The following is a 13,005-nucleotide window of genomic DNA, read 5'->3' as shown; positions in this document are numbered from 1 at the left end:
TACTGAAATTCGAAGGTCCATAAGGACACGTTCCGCACTAGAGTGGTACGACAACCCTGTCTTGGAAATCATGTTGTTAGACAATGGTGAACCTTCGAACTATGAAGAAGCGATGGCGGGCCCGGATTCCGACAAATGGCTGGAAGCCATGAAATCCGAGATAGGATCCATGTATGAAAACGAAGTATGGACTTTGACTGACTTGCCCGTAGAGTGGCGAGCCATAGAAAATAAATGGATCTTTAAGAAGAAGACAGACGCGGATGGTAATGTGACCATCTATAAAGCTCGGCTTGTCGCTAAGGGTTATCGACAAGTTCAAGGGGTTGACTATGATGAGACTTTCTCACCAGTAGCGAAGCTAAAGTCCGTCCGAATCATGTTAGCAATTGCCGCATTCTATGATTATGAAATATGGCAAATGGACGTCAAAACGGCATTCCTTAATGGTTTCCTTAAGGAAGAATTGTATATGATGCAACCAGAAGGTTTTGTCGATCCTAAGAATGCTGACAAGGTGTGCAAGCTCCAACGCTCGATTTATGGGCTGGTGCAAGCATCTCGGAGTTGGAACATTCGCTTTGATGAGATGATCAAAGCGTTTGGGTTTACGCAGACTTATGGAGAAGCCTGTGTTTACAAGAAAGTGAGTGGGAGCTATGTAGCATTTCTCATATTATATGTAGATGACATACTTTTGATGGGAAATGATATAGAACTCTTGGACAGCATTAAGGCCTACTTGAATAAGAGTTTTTCAATGAAGGACCTTGGAGAAGCTGCATATATATTAGGCATCAAGATCTATAGAGATAGATCAAGACGCCTCATAGGTCTTTCACAAAGCACATACCTTGATAAGATATTGAAGAAATTCAATATGGATCAGTCTAAGAAGGGGTTCTTGCTTGTGTTGCAAGGTGTGAAATTGAGCTCAGCTCAATGTCCGACCACAGCAGAAGATATAGAAGAGATGAGTGTCATCCCCTATGCCCCAGCCATAGGTTCTATTATGTATGCCATGCTGTGTACTAGACCTGATGTAAACCTTGCCGTAAGTTTGGTAGGTAGGTACCAAAGTAATCCCGGCAAGGAACACTGGACAGCGGTCAAGAATATCCTGAAGTACCTGAAAAGGACTAAGGAAATGTTTCTCATTTATGGAGGTGATGAAGAGCTCATCGTAAAGGGTTACATCGACGCTAGCTTCGACACAGATCTGGATGACTCTAAGTCACAAACCGGATACATGTATATTTTGAATGGTGGGGCAGTAAGCTGGTGCAGTTGCAAGCAGAGCGTCGTGGCGGGATCTACATGTGAAGCGGAATACATGGCAGCCTCGGAGGCAGCGCATGAAGCAATTTGGGTGAAGGAGTTCATCACCGACCTAGGAGTCATACCCAATGCATCGGGGCAGATCAAGCTCTTTTGTGACAACACTGGAGCTATTGCTCTTGCCAAGGAACCCAGGTTTCACAAGAAGACAAGGCACATCAAGCGTCGCTTCAACTCCATTCGTGAAAATGTTCAAGATGGAGAAATAGATATTTGTAAAGTACATACGAACCTTAATGTAGCAGATCCATTGACTAAACCTCTCCCTAGAGCAAAACATGATCAACACCAGAATTCCATGGGTGTTCGATTCATCACAATGTAACTAGATTATTGACTCTAGTGCAAGTGGGAGACTGTTGGAAATATGCCCTAGAGGCAATAATAAAAGGATTATTATTATATTTCGTTGTTCATGATAATTGTCTTTTATTCATGCTATAATTGTGTTACCCGGAAATCGTAATACATGTGTGAATACTTAGACACCAACATATCCCTAGTAAGCCTCTAGTTGACTAGCTCGTTGATCAACAGATAGTCATGGTTTCCTGACTATGGACATTGGATGTCATTGATAACGAGATCACATCATTAGGAGAATGATGTGATGGACAAGACCCAATCCTAAACATAGCACAAGATCGTATAGTTCGTTTGCTAGAGTTTTCCAATGTCAAGTATCTTTTCCTTAGACCATGAGATCGTGTAACTCCCGGATACCGTAGGAGTGCTTTGGGTGTACCAAACGTCACAACGTAACTGGGTGACTATAAAGGTATACTACGGGTATCTCCGAAAGTGTCTGTTGGGTTGACACGGATCAAGACTGGGATTTGTCACTCCGTATAACAGAGAGGTATCATTGGGCCCACTCGGTAATGCATCATCATAATGAGCTCAAAGTGACCAAGTGTCTGGTCACGGGATCATGCATTACGGTACGAGTAAAGTGACTTGACGGTAACGAGATTGAACGAGGTATTGGGATACCGACGATCGAATCTCAGGCAAGTAACATACCGATTGACGAAGGGAATTGTATACGGGGTTGCTTGAATCCTCGACATCGTGGTTCATCCAATGAGATCATCGAGGAGCATGTGGGAGCCAACATGGGTATCCAGATCCCGCTGTTGGTTATTGACCGGAGAGCGATCTCGGTCATGTCTACATGTCTCCCGAACCCGTAGGGTCTACACACTTAAGGTTTGGTGACACTAGGGTTGTAGGGATATGTATATGCAGTAACCCGAATGTTGTTCGGAGTCCCGGATGAGATCTAGGACGTCACGAGGAGTTCCGGAATGGTCCGGAGGTAAAGAATTATATATGGGAAGTCTTGTTTTGGTCGCCGGAAAGGTTTCGCGCATTATCGGTATTGTACCGGGAGTGCCGAAAGGGGTCCGGGGGTCCACCAAGGGGGTCCACCTGCCCCGGGGGGCCACATGGGCTGTAGGGGTGTGCGCCTTGGCCTATATGGGCCAAGGGAACCAGCCCCAAGAGGCCCATGCGCCAAGAGATAAGGGAAAGGAAGAGTCCTAAAGGGGGAAGGCACCTCCTAGGTGCCTTGGGGACGATGGACTCCTCCCTGGCCGCACCCTTCCTTGGAGGAAGGGCCAAGGCTGCGCCCCCCCTCTCCCTTGGCCCTATATATAGTGGGGGGAAGGGAGGGCAGCAACACCTAAGCCCTGGCGCCTCCCTCTCCCTCTCCAACACCTCCTCCTCCTCCGTAAAGCTTGGCGAAGCCCTGACGGAGTACTGCAGCTCCACCACCACCACGCCGTCGTGCTGCTGCTGGAGCCATCTTCCTCAACCTCTCCTTCCCCTTGCTGGATCAAGAAGGAGGAGATGTCACGCTGACCGTACGTGTGTTGAACACAGAGGTGCCGTCCGTTCGGCGCTAGGATCTCCGGTGATTTGGATCACGTCGAGTACGCCTTCCTCATCCCCGTTCTTTGAACGCTTCCGCGCGTGATCTACAAAGGTATGTAGATGCAATCCAATCACTCGTTGCTAGATGAACTCCTAGATGGATCTTGGTGAAACCGTAGGAAAAATTTTGTTTTCTACAACGTTCTCCAACATAAGGAAGGCCGGATACTTGTCCAAGGACATCGCGCACCGACTTCCTGAGGAGGGGCAGCTTCTCCCCACCCCAAGGCCCCATGAGAGGGTAGTATTTCTTCCCCACTTCCTCCGTGGATTGGGTTTTCCTCTCCACCCATTTGTCCGCGGGCTCATGTTCTACTATGGCCTAGATTTCCACGATCTGGCCCCGAACTTCATCCTCAATATCTCGGCGTTTATCGTCATGTGCGAGGCTTTCCTCTGCATTCGCCCCCATTTTGGCCTCTGACTCAAGACCTTCAACGTCAAGCCAAAGGTGGTGTGCGGCAACCAGGCGGAGTGCGGAGGTGCCATGGTGGGCAAAATTGCCAATGTCCTATGGCTCGAGGGCTCCTTTGTGGAGACCTTGAAGGGGTGGCAGTCAGAGTGGTTTTACATCACCGAGCCATGCGATCCGAAGTGGATCGCAGCCCCTAAATTCCAATCCGGACCCCCTACGCGGCTCACGTCCTGGAAGGAGATGAGCTTGTCGTGGGGCGACGAAGAAAAGTTGACCGGACTGCAAAAATGCATCCAGTCCCTGGTGAACAAGCAGCTCAAGCTTGTCAACGTAATCCAGGTCATGCTCGTCCGCCGGATCCTTCCGTGTCAAGAACAGGACTTCAATTTGTGGGAGTTCAACCTGGCTTAACACCGAACTCTAAGCAGGCTCTTCGACACGACATACGAAGATGTCTGGAGGGGGCTAACCAAAGGCGCCGAGGTTCCCACATCCGCCTCCGAAGACCGCGGATTCAGCTCGCAGCGTCCTGCTGGCGAGGTAAGATATTTCCATCTTTTACAGGATGTTAAGTTTTTTCATAGTTTGACTCTATGCGGGATCTAAACTCCCTCACCTTTGACAGGATTGGCGGGAGAAGTCCGGACAGATTAACTGTCCGGCTCCCTTGCCCGAAGACCCAGCCCCTGCTCTCCTAGAGAAGCTGCTGGTTCTGGCACCTTATGTGGTGCCGGAGAAGAAGGCCAAGAAGAAGAAGGCCACGGGGACTCGAAAGAGTTCCCGACATATAGTGGTGTCGGACTCGTTGTCCGACGAGTCTGAGACGCACTCCTCCCGTGAAGGCGGGGAGGAGGAAGAAGAAACCTCTCCCCCTCCAGCGGGGGGAGGAAAGAAGAGGAAGGCCGCCCCAGTAGGGGAGGCCGAGGGGTCCAAGAAGAGGAAAACCCCTCCGCCGGACTACGTCCCCGACGCCGACGAGGACGAAGAGGAGTGGCCGGACAGGGCCAAGCGTCCGGCGAGATCGTAAGTGTTTGGATACCAGAGTATCTCGTGATATTCCTTTTGTTGCACAGCTTTCCCTAATGTCGGATATAATCATGCAGTCCGCCCAAGGATGGGCTCGAGGAGTCGTCGAGCGGCTCCCTGGATTCATCGGACGTGAATTCAGTTCCGCCCGCTGCTTCCCCCTGTGCTGCGGATGACGCCGAAGTGGCGTCGCGACAAGCTCCGGGACGAGAGGAGGTGGTCCAGGAGGAGCCGCGAGGCGACCTCCCGGACTCCAGGAGTGAAGGGGACAAGACCCCCCTGGGCTCCAAGTCCGGCTTTAAGCTGGACACTGCGCCGGAATCATCAACAGTTCCGGACCGCGGTAGGCGAACTCCTGCCAAGAGGAGCAAGCCTACTGAGCCGGCGTCCTCCGTCCAACCGGAGGCGCCGGACAATCTGCTGGAGGAGCTTAAGGGCGCCTCCATCGACGAGGAGCACTGTGCCATCATGAGTATGGTGGTCCAGAAGGTTCGGTCCGCCAAAAGCAGACTGACTGAAGCTTGTGCTAGCCTTCTAACAGGCTTCGAGGTAAGTAAAGATATGTAAAAATATTACCATATAGACAGTAGCCCCTGATGCTCTGTTTGGCGTTCGGAAAGAAAAGCCGAATAGAGGATCTATTAAATATCGCAGGAGTCTAACTAAAAAGGAGTCAATATACGTATGCAGGCTTCGCTGCTGGCCACCGCCGCACTGACTGCGGAGGTGGGTGCCCTGAAGCAGGGCCTCGAGCGGACCGAGCAAGAGCTTGGCCTTGCCAAACAACAACTCGAGGAGAAAGAAGGTAAGAGATACGTTATAGAAAAAATTCCTATAGGAAGGCGCAATTGCAAAAAATGACAGGAGTATACTGCTTATTGTAGGGGCCACAACTGAGGTGGCGACCCTCAAGCAGGCGCTGTCCGAGGCCGAGAAGAAAGCGGCCACGGAGCGCGCCGAGCGGGAGAAATTTGCAGCGCAGGTCGGCGAGGTGCGGCAAGAGCTTCAGGTTCTCATGCAAAAACATGAGAGTTTGGAGCTCGACTCAAAGATGCGAGCATCCGAGCTTGCTGCGGCCCTTAAAACTGCCAAATCTGCCAAGGCCGAAGCCCAGAAGGCCCTCCAGGAATTGGATGCGGTGAAAAAGATAGCGGCGGGTAAGGCATTCTATATGCAAAGCAGACATATAAAAGTAAACTACTTGTTACTTACCCGAATCCGGAGCTCTCCAGGGGCATTCGTAGATCTTCCTCGCAGCATATCCGATGCCGCCGCATTCTACCGAGCCGAGGAAGGCAGCTCGATGGAGAAGGTGTTCTGGTCTCAGTACGCTGAGGCCGGACACCCTGTGCCCTTGAGCGACCAGCTGAAGCAGCTGGTCGAGCTCCACAAGGCGGCCGAACAGGCCCTGAAGAGCTTCATAGTTCGGCTGTGACCTGGAGAGGCCCTGCCTGGGAGCTACTTCGGACTGGTGCGGCGGCTGGTGGAGGCTTGTCCAAGGCTCGAGGTCATCAAGCGCTCCGTCTCCGTCTGCATCGAAGGTGCCCGTAGGGCCCTTTCCCGTGCAAAGGTGCACTGGGGTAAGCTGGACAGTGAGAAGCTTGTGAAGGACGGGCCGCCGCCGGGGAAGGAGCATCGCAAGCCCGAGAACTATTACAAGGATGTTCTTGCTGGTGCCCGCCTTGTGGCAGATGAATGTACCAAGGATGTAATTTTTGAATGAACTTGCTTGTGTTATCCTGTGCGCTGAAAACTTGTTCATATGCGCTAAGCAATGCTTGAATTTAAAACATTACTTTCTGTGCGGCCGTTTATCAAAAAATTGAGATGGCCAGTCGTCGGCTTCTGCCCCCATGCCAGGTGTTCGGGATAAACCTGAGCGCTCTTTTTCCCATGATTGGGTCCGTCGAGGGAGGCGGTCAGCACAACGAACAAGGCAATCAGACTATAATGCTTGAACACTCTCACTTAGCCATAGAACTCTATAATTTTAAATTTCGACGAAGCACCTAGTATTCGGAAGACCGAGTTTGGGGCGCTATCCACGCCTTGGCTGGACAAAGCCGGTTCCTCGCTCGAAGCAGCATAAGCCTTTAAGGACTCGAAAAACCTCTCGAACAGCGACCGATATCTCGCCTCATCATGACAGTCAGTTTTAGCTTTCTCCACTGAGGTGCTCGGCCCAGCTCAACTGGGGCACAATCGCAGTGGTTCTCCTAGTGCTACCTTAGCCGATATAGCGGAATGTAAGGCACCAAAACATAGGAGCCGGGTAAACCCAACTATTGACCCAAATCATGATTCGGAGCCGATGCATATAGTGCTATAAGTTCGGGGTGCCGCACTTGTGAAAGTGGACGGACTTCTCACGCCATATTGATGGGTACTGAATCCCCTGGCGTATTCTGCCGTACCACAATGTACGGATGCAGCATGTTATTAATAAACATATATATAAAAAGAGGGTAATGCAAAAAATAGACAAAAAGCTATGCACTGTTTATAGAAAGGCTGCTATGAAAGCGGAACGATACAAATAGTGCGATAAGAAAAATAAATTGGACTATTTAACATGTCCTGGCTAGGGGCAGGCCGCGGAATTGTATTAAAAAACAGGTATACTGCTCGCAATAGAGACCACCTGGGAGTTCCATAATGCGGCGTGGCTTGTCTGCTTCCCTGGATCTTGCATCGTTTGTGCGGCAGTTGAATTGCCGAACGGGTTGTCCGAAGTATGGAGTCCTGAGAGTAAGAGAAAAAAAGAAGGAATCCGGCAGCCCCTGGTGCGGTTTAAGCCGTATTTCGGGCGTGCCGTGATAGTGCCCCTTCCCCTGTGCCCATGTTATTTCAAGAGCGTAGTTATGTACGCGAAGCACTGGTTTCGCTATATCGCGCGGGCTAGGGTTGGGGCCGCATTGCTACACTAGCTCGGAACGTGCTAGGCGGTCTTGTTGTAGGGTACTCCGGGCGCGCTTGATAGTGTCCGGCTTTTTGAAGGCCGAACTGGAGAACTGCCTAGAGAGGCTGCTTTGTACTTCTGCTGCGAGCGCTGCCGTGTGCTCCTCCGTTCGGAGGGAGCATTCAGTGTTCCCATTGACCGTGATTACTCCTCTAGGGCCTGGCATCTTGAGCTTGAGGTATGCATAGTGTGCTACCATGTTGAATTTTGTGAATGCTGTTCGCCCGAGCAGTGTGTGATAGCCACTACGGAACGGGACTATGTTGAAGATTAACTCCTCGCTTCGGAAGTTATCCGGAGATCCGAAGACCACTTCCAGTGTAACTGAGCCTGTACAGTTGGCTTCTACACCTGGTATGACGCCGTTAAAGGTCGTTTTGGTGGGATTGATCCTCGAGGGATCTATGCCCATCTTTCACACTGTATCCTGGTAAAGCAGGTTCAGGCTGCTGCCGCCGTCCATGAGGACTCTTGTGAGATGAAATCCGTCAATGATTGGGTCTAGAACCAATGCAGCAAAGCCACCGTGACAGATGCTAGTGGGGTGGTCCCTTCGATCAAAGGTGATCGGGCAGGAGGACCATGGGTTGAACTTTGGGGCAACCGGCTCCATCGCATATACGTCCCGTAACGCACACTTCCGCTCCCTCTTGGGGATGTGGGTTGCGTATATCATGTTCACCGTCCACACTTGCGGGGGAAATCCCTTCTGTCCACTGTTGTTCGGCGGCCTGGGCTCCTCCTCGTCGTCGCTATGCAGCCCCTTGTCTTTGTTTTCGGCTCTTAACTTGCCTGCCTGCTTGAACACCCAACAATCCCTGTTGGTGTGATTGGCTGGCTTTTCGGGGGTGCCATGTATCTGGCACAAGCGGTTGAGTATTCGGTCCAAACTGGACGGGCCCTGAGTTTTTCTTTTGAATGGCTGTTTCCGTTGACCGGATTTTTAGCCTCAGAATCCGGCATTAACTGCCGTATCCTCATTGTTGTCGCTGTTAACACGGCGCTTTTGCTTGTTCCGACGCGACCTGTCACTTTTGTCCTTGGTATTCGAATTACCAGTGTTCTTGGTTAAGTTGTTACTGCGAGCTAGCCAGCTATCTTCTCCCGCGCAAAAGCGGGTCATGAGTGTCGTGAGGGCTGCCATAGATTTCGGCTTTTCCTGTCCCAGGTGCCGGGCCAGCCACTTGTCACGGATATTATGCTTGAAGGCCGCTAAGGCCTCTGCGTCCGGACAGTCGACTATCTAGTTTTTCTTTGTTAGGAACCATGTCTAGAATTGCCTGGCCGATTCTTCTGGCTGCTGAATTATGTGGCTTAGGTCATCAGCGTCCGGTGGTCGCACATAAGTGCCCTGGAAGTTGTCAAGGAATGCGGTTTTCAGGTCCTCCCAAGAACCGATTGAGTTTGCTGGCAAGCTGTTAAGCCAATGCCGGGCCGGTCCCTTAAGTTTGAGTGGGAGGTATTTGATGGCGTGTAGATCATCTCCGCGGGCCATGTGGATATGAAGGAGATAATCCTCGATCCATACCGCAGGATCTATTGTGACATCGTACGATTCGATGTTTACGGGTTTGAAGCCCTCAGGGATTTTATGATCCATTACTTCATCTGTGAAGCATAGTGGGTGTGCGGCGCCTTTGTATTGGGCTATATCACGACGCAGCTCGAAGGAGCTTTGTCTGTTGAGTTCGGCCCGGCCGGATTCATTGCGTCCGGAGTGACGATCACCGTCACGTGCCATGGGGCGCCTGCGTGATCCATAGATCGATCTTGTTTGCCTTGCCTTGTCCTCTAGGATGTCGCGCAGGTCCGGCGCATTTTCCCGTGCCTTAGTATGCTTGATGCGGTGCCGGGGCATGGCTTGAGTGGAGGGCCAAGAGGCCTCTCTGTCGCGGCCACGAGGTGTCCAGTCGGCCATGTCATGCGCTGGTGATGTAGGTGCTTCCTCCTCTAGTCGGGGCAGCAGCCTGCGCTTTGGGTAACTCTTGGAGGGGCGTTCGAGTTCATACTCTTCGGCCGCAAGGACTTCAGTCCATCTGTCAGCTAGCAAATCCTGATCAGCTCTAAGCTGTTGCCGCTTTTTCTTGAGGCTGCTTGTCATGGCCATAAGCCTGCGTTTAAAACGCTCTTGTTCGGCAAGATCCTCTGGCATGACGAACTCGTCGTCGTCGAGGCTTGCCTCGTCTTCGGAGGGAGGCGTATAATTATCGTCCTCAATCTCTTGGTCCGCCGCCCTCTCGTGAGGGCTGGCTTCTCTGTCCTCCTGTGCCGAACTTTGCTGGAGGGGGTGTTCTTCGGTGCTATCCAGAGTATTATTATCTCCCTTGCCGGAATCACCGTTTTTGCTTTGGCGGGATTTAGAGCGGCGCCGCTGACGCTGGCGCTTGGGCTGTTTCTTAGAGGTATCGTCCTCCTTTGTTCCATCGCCATCTCCATCCTTTGGAGTGTCCACCATATATATGTCATATGACGAGGTGGCCTTCCAACGCCCTACAGGTGCTAGTTCTTGTTCGTCTCCTGCATCGTCGTCCATGCCGTCGATGTCTTCGGAGTCAAAGTCAAGCATGTCGGTTAAGTCGTCGACAGTGGCTACGAAGTGGGTGGTGGGTGGGTTTTGAATTTCTTCATTGTCCGTATCCCAACCTTGCTGACCGTAGTCCGGCCAGGGCTCTCCTGATAAAGGGAGGGACTTTAGAGAATTCAGGATGTCGCCGAAGGGCGAGTGCTGAAAGATGTCTGCGGTGGTGAACTCCATTATCGGCGCCCAATCGGATTCGATCGGCGGGGGCGCGGGGGGCTCGGAGTTCGGAGAGGAATCCGGCTCCTCGGAGTCATAGGCCATGCGGAGTGCGGGGCTAGAGTTCGGCTCGATCGCCTCTGAGATCGCAGCCCCTGAGGCAGCGTCCAACCGCTGATCCTCGATTGGCGCAGTGGGCTCCGAATCAATGGTCGGAACCGATGCATGTGCGGCCTCCAAGGCGCTGTTCGGCGGCAGAGCTATATCATGCCCATCGAGACAGTGCGGCACGCTTGGCTGTGGCTCGAATCCGTCGAAGATCAAGTCCCCGCGAATGTTAGCCGTGTAGTTTAGGCTTCCAAACCTGACCTGATGGCCAGGGGCGTAACTTTCGATCTGCTCAAGGTGACCAAGCGAGTTGGCCCGCAGTGCGAAGCCGCCGAAGACGAAGATCTATCCAGGGAGAAAAGTCTCACCCTGGACTGCATCGTGGTTGATGATCGAAGAAGCCATCGGGCCTGAAAGCGACGACACATAGGAACTCTCAATGAAAGCACCAATGTCGGTGTCAAAACCAGCGGATCTCGGGTAGGGGCTCCCGAACTGTGCGTCTAGGCCGGATGGTAACAGGAGACAAGGGACAGAATGTTTTACCCAGGTTCGGGACCTCTTGATAGAGGTAAAACCCTACGTCCTGCTTGATTAAAATTGATGATATGGGTAGTACAAGAGTAGATCTACCACGAGATCGAGGAGGCTAAACCCTAAAAGCTAGCCTATGGTATGATTGTTGTATGATGAAGTTGTCCTATGGACTAAAACCCTCCGGTTTATATAGACACCGGAGGGGGTTAGGGTTACACAAAGTCGGTTACAATGGTAGGAGATCTTGAATATCCACATCGCCAAGCTTGCCTTCCACGCCAAGGAAAGTCCCATCTGGACACGGGATGGAGTCTTCAATCTTGTATCTTCATAGTCCTGGAGTTCGGATGAAGGTATAGTCCGGCTACCCGAACACCCCCTAATCCAGGACTCCCTCAATACCCCTTTTAATCCGACTGCTTTACTGTTTGAAAGTTAGTCCTGCTCTGTCGACTCACTAACTCCTTGTCTGCAGAATTTTTCCAAAAGTTTGAAGAGGAGACTGGACAGATCGAGACGGGTTTGGACCCTATCATTTCTCCAGTCGGCGACAAGGCTGCCATGAATGTGCTTTGATTGGAATCTCGCGCCGCCAGTGTCACAAGTTATCTTGCTCGTCTAAAGGTGGCAGTTTCACGCATCGACTCATCGCTCTGGCCAAGGGCAACGCTTCAAAATGATCTCGAGTCTCTGATGGCTCGACTCAACGAGGTTCTCGGTCGAGTGCACGAATGGAAGAAGTCTTCTGCCCGGTGCGGTGCTGATGTGGCTCTGTCGCTGGTAAGAGTCCACTGCAAAGAAGCCCGCGAAGATAAGTTGGTGGCGATCAAGGTCGCCAACACCAAAAGGCATGACTTCCAGTCCTTCATGGAGACTTTCATCGCTGCTGCCACTCGGATCGCTGATGGAATTGACTTGGATGAATTCATCAAGCCTGCAAGCCCTCCTCTCGCCAAATGAACAAACTTGAGATTTAAACTTGCCTTAAATTTGCCTCGGAATGCCGAGTGGTTTTTGTAACCATTAAACTCCTTCGGGCCCGATGCCCGAGTACTTTTATCTTCATTCTGAAACTCTTGAGATTTTATCCGATCTTGGTTTATCTTCTGCATATGCTTGCATTCTTCTTCAAGTAGAATTTGTTCTTCACTCGGAATATTCTTCGAGAAGCAACTTTGAAGGAGATATTCCAGTCGACCCGCACCACACCGTCTTTGCGGATACGGATGGAGCGGACATTGTACTTGTAGCGCGGCTCCGTGAGAGGATTGTAGTCGACCTGCACCTCGTCATCCTTGCGGATAAGGATGGAACGGACGTTGTACTTGTGGCGCGGCTCAGTGAGAGGATTGCAATCGACCTGCACCTCGTCATCCTTGCGGATAGGGATGGAGCGGACGTTCTACTTGTAGCGCGGCTCCGTGACAGGATTGCAGTCAACCCGCACCTCTTCATCCTTGCGGATAGGGATGGAGCGGACGTTGTACTTGTAGTGCGGCTCCGTGAGAGGATTACAGTCAACCTGCACCTCGTCATCCTTGCAGATAGGGATGAAGCGGACGTTGTACCTATAGTGCGGCTCCATAAGAGGATTGCAGTCGACCTGCACCTCGTCATCCTTATGGATAAGGGTGGTTTTTCGACTTAGGCGAGTACTGGACTGCAGCTAAGCCCCCGAGTGTGAGGTTTGCTCATCACTCGGTAGGAATTTTGAAACTTAGGGGAGTACTGGACTGCAGCTAAGCCCCCGAGTGTGAGGTTTGCTCATCACTCGGTAGGATTTTTCAAACTTAGGCGAGTACTGGACTGAAGCTAAGCCCCCGAGTGTGAGGTTTCCTCATCACTCGGTAGGATTTTTGAAACTTAGGTGAGTACTGGACTGCAGCTAAGCCCCTGAGTGTGAGGTTTGCTCATCACTCAATAGGATTTTTGAAACTTAGGCGAGTACTG

Source organism: Triticum dicoccoides, chromosome 7A (genome assembly GCF_002162155.2).
Source record: "Triticum dicoccoides isolate Atlit2015 ecotype Zavitan chromosome 7A, WEW_v2.0, whole genome shotgun sequence".
In the NCBI taxonomy this organism is placed as follows: Eukaryota; Viridiplantae; Streptophyta; class Magnoliopsida; order Poales; family Poaceae; genus Triticum; species Triticum dicoccoides.
This window is presented reverse-complemented; position numbering follows the sequence as displayed.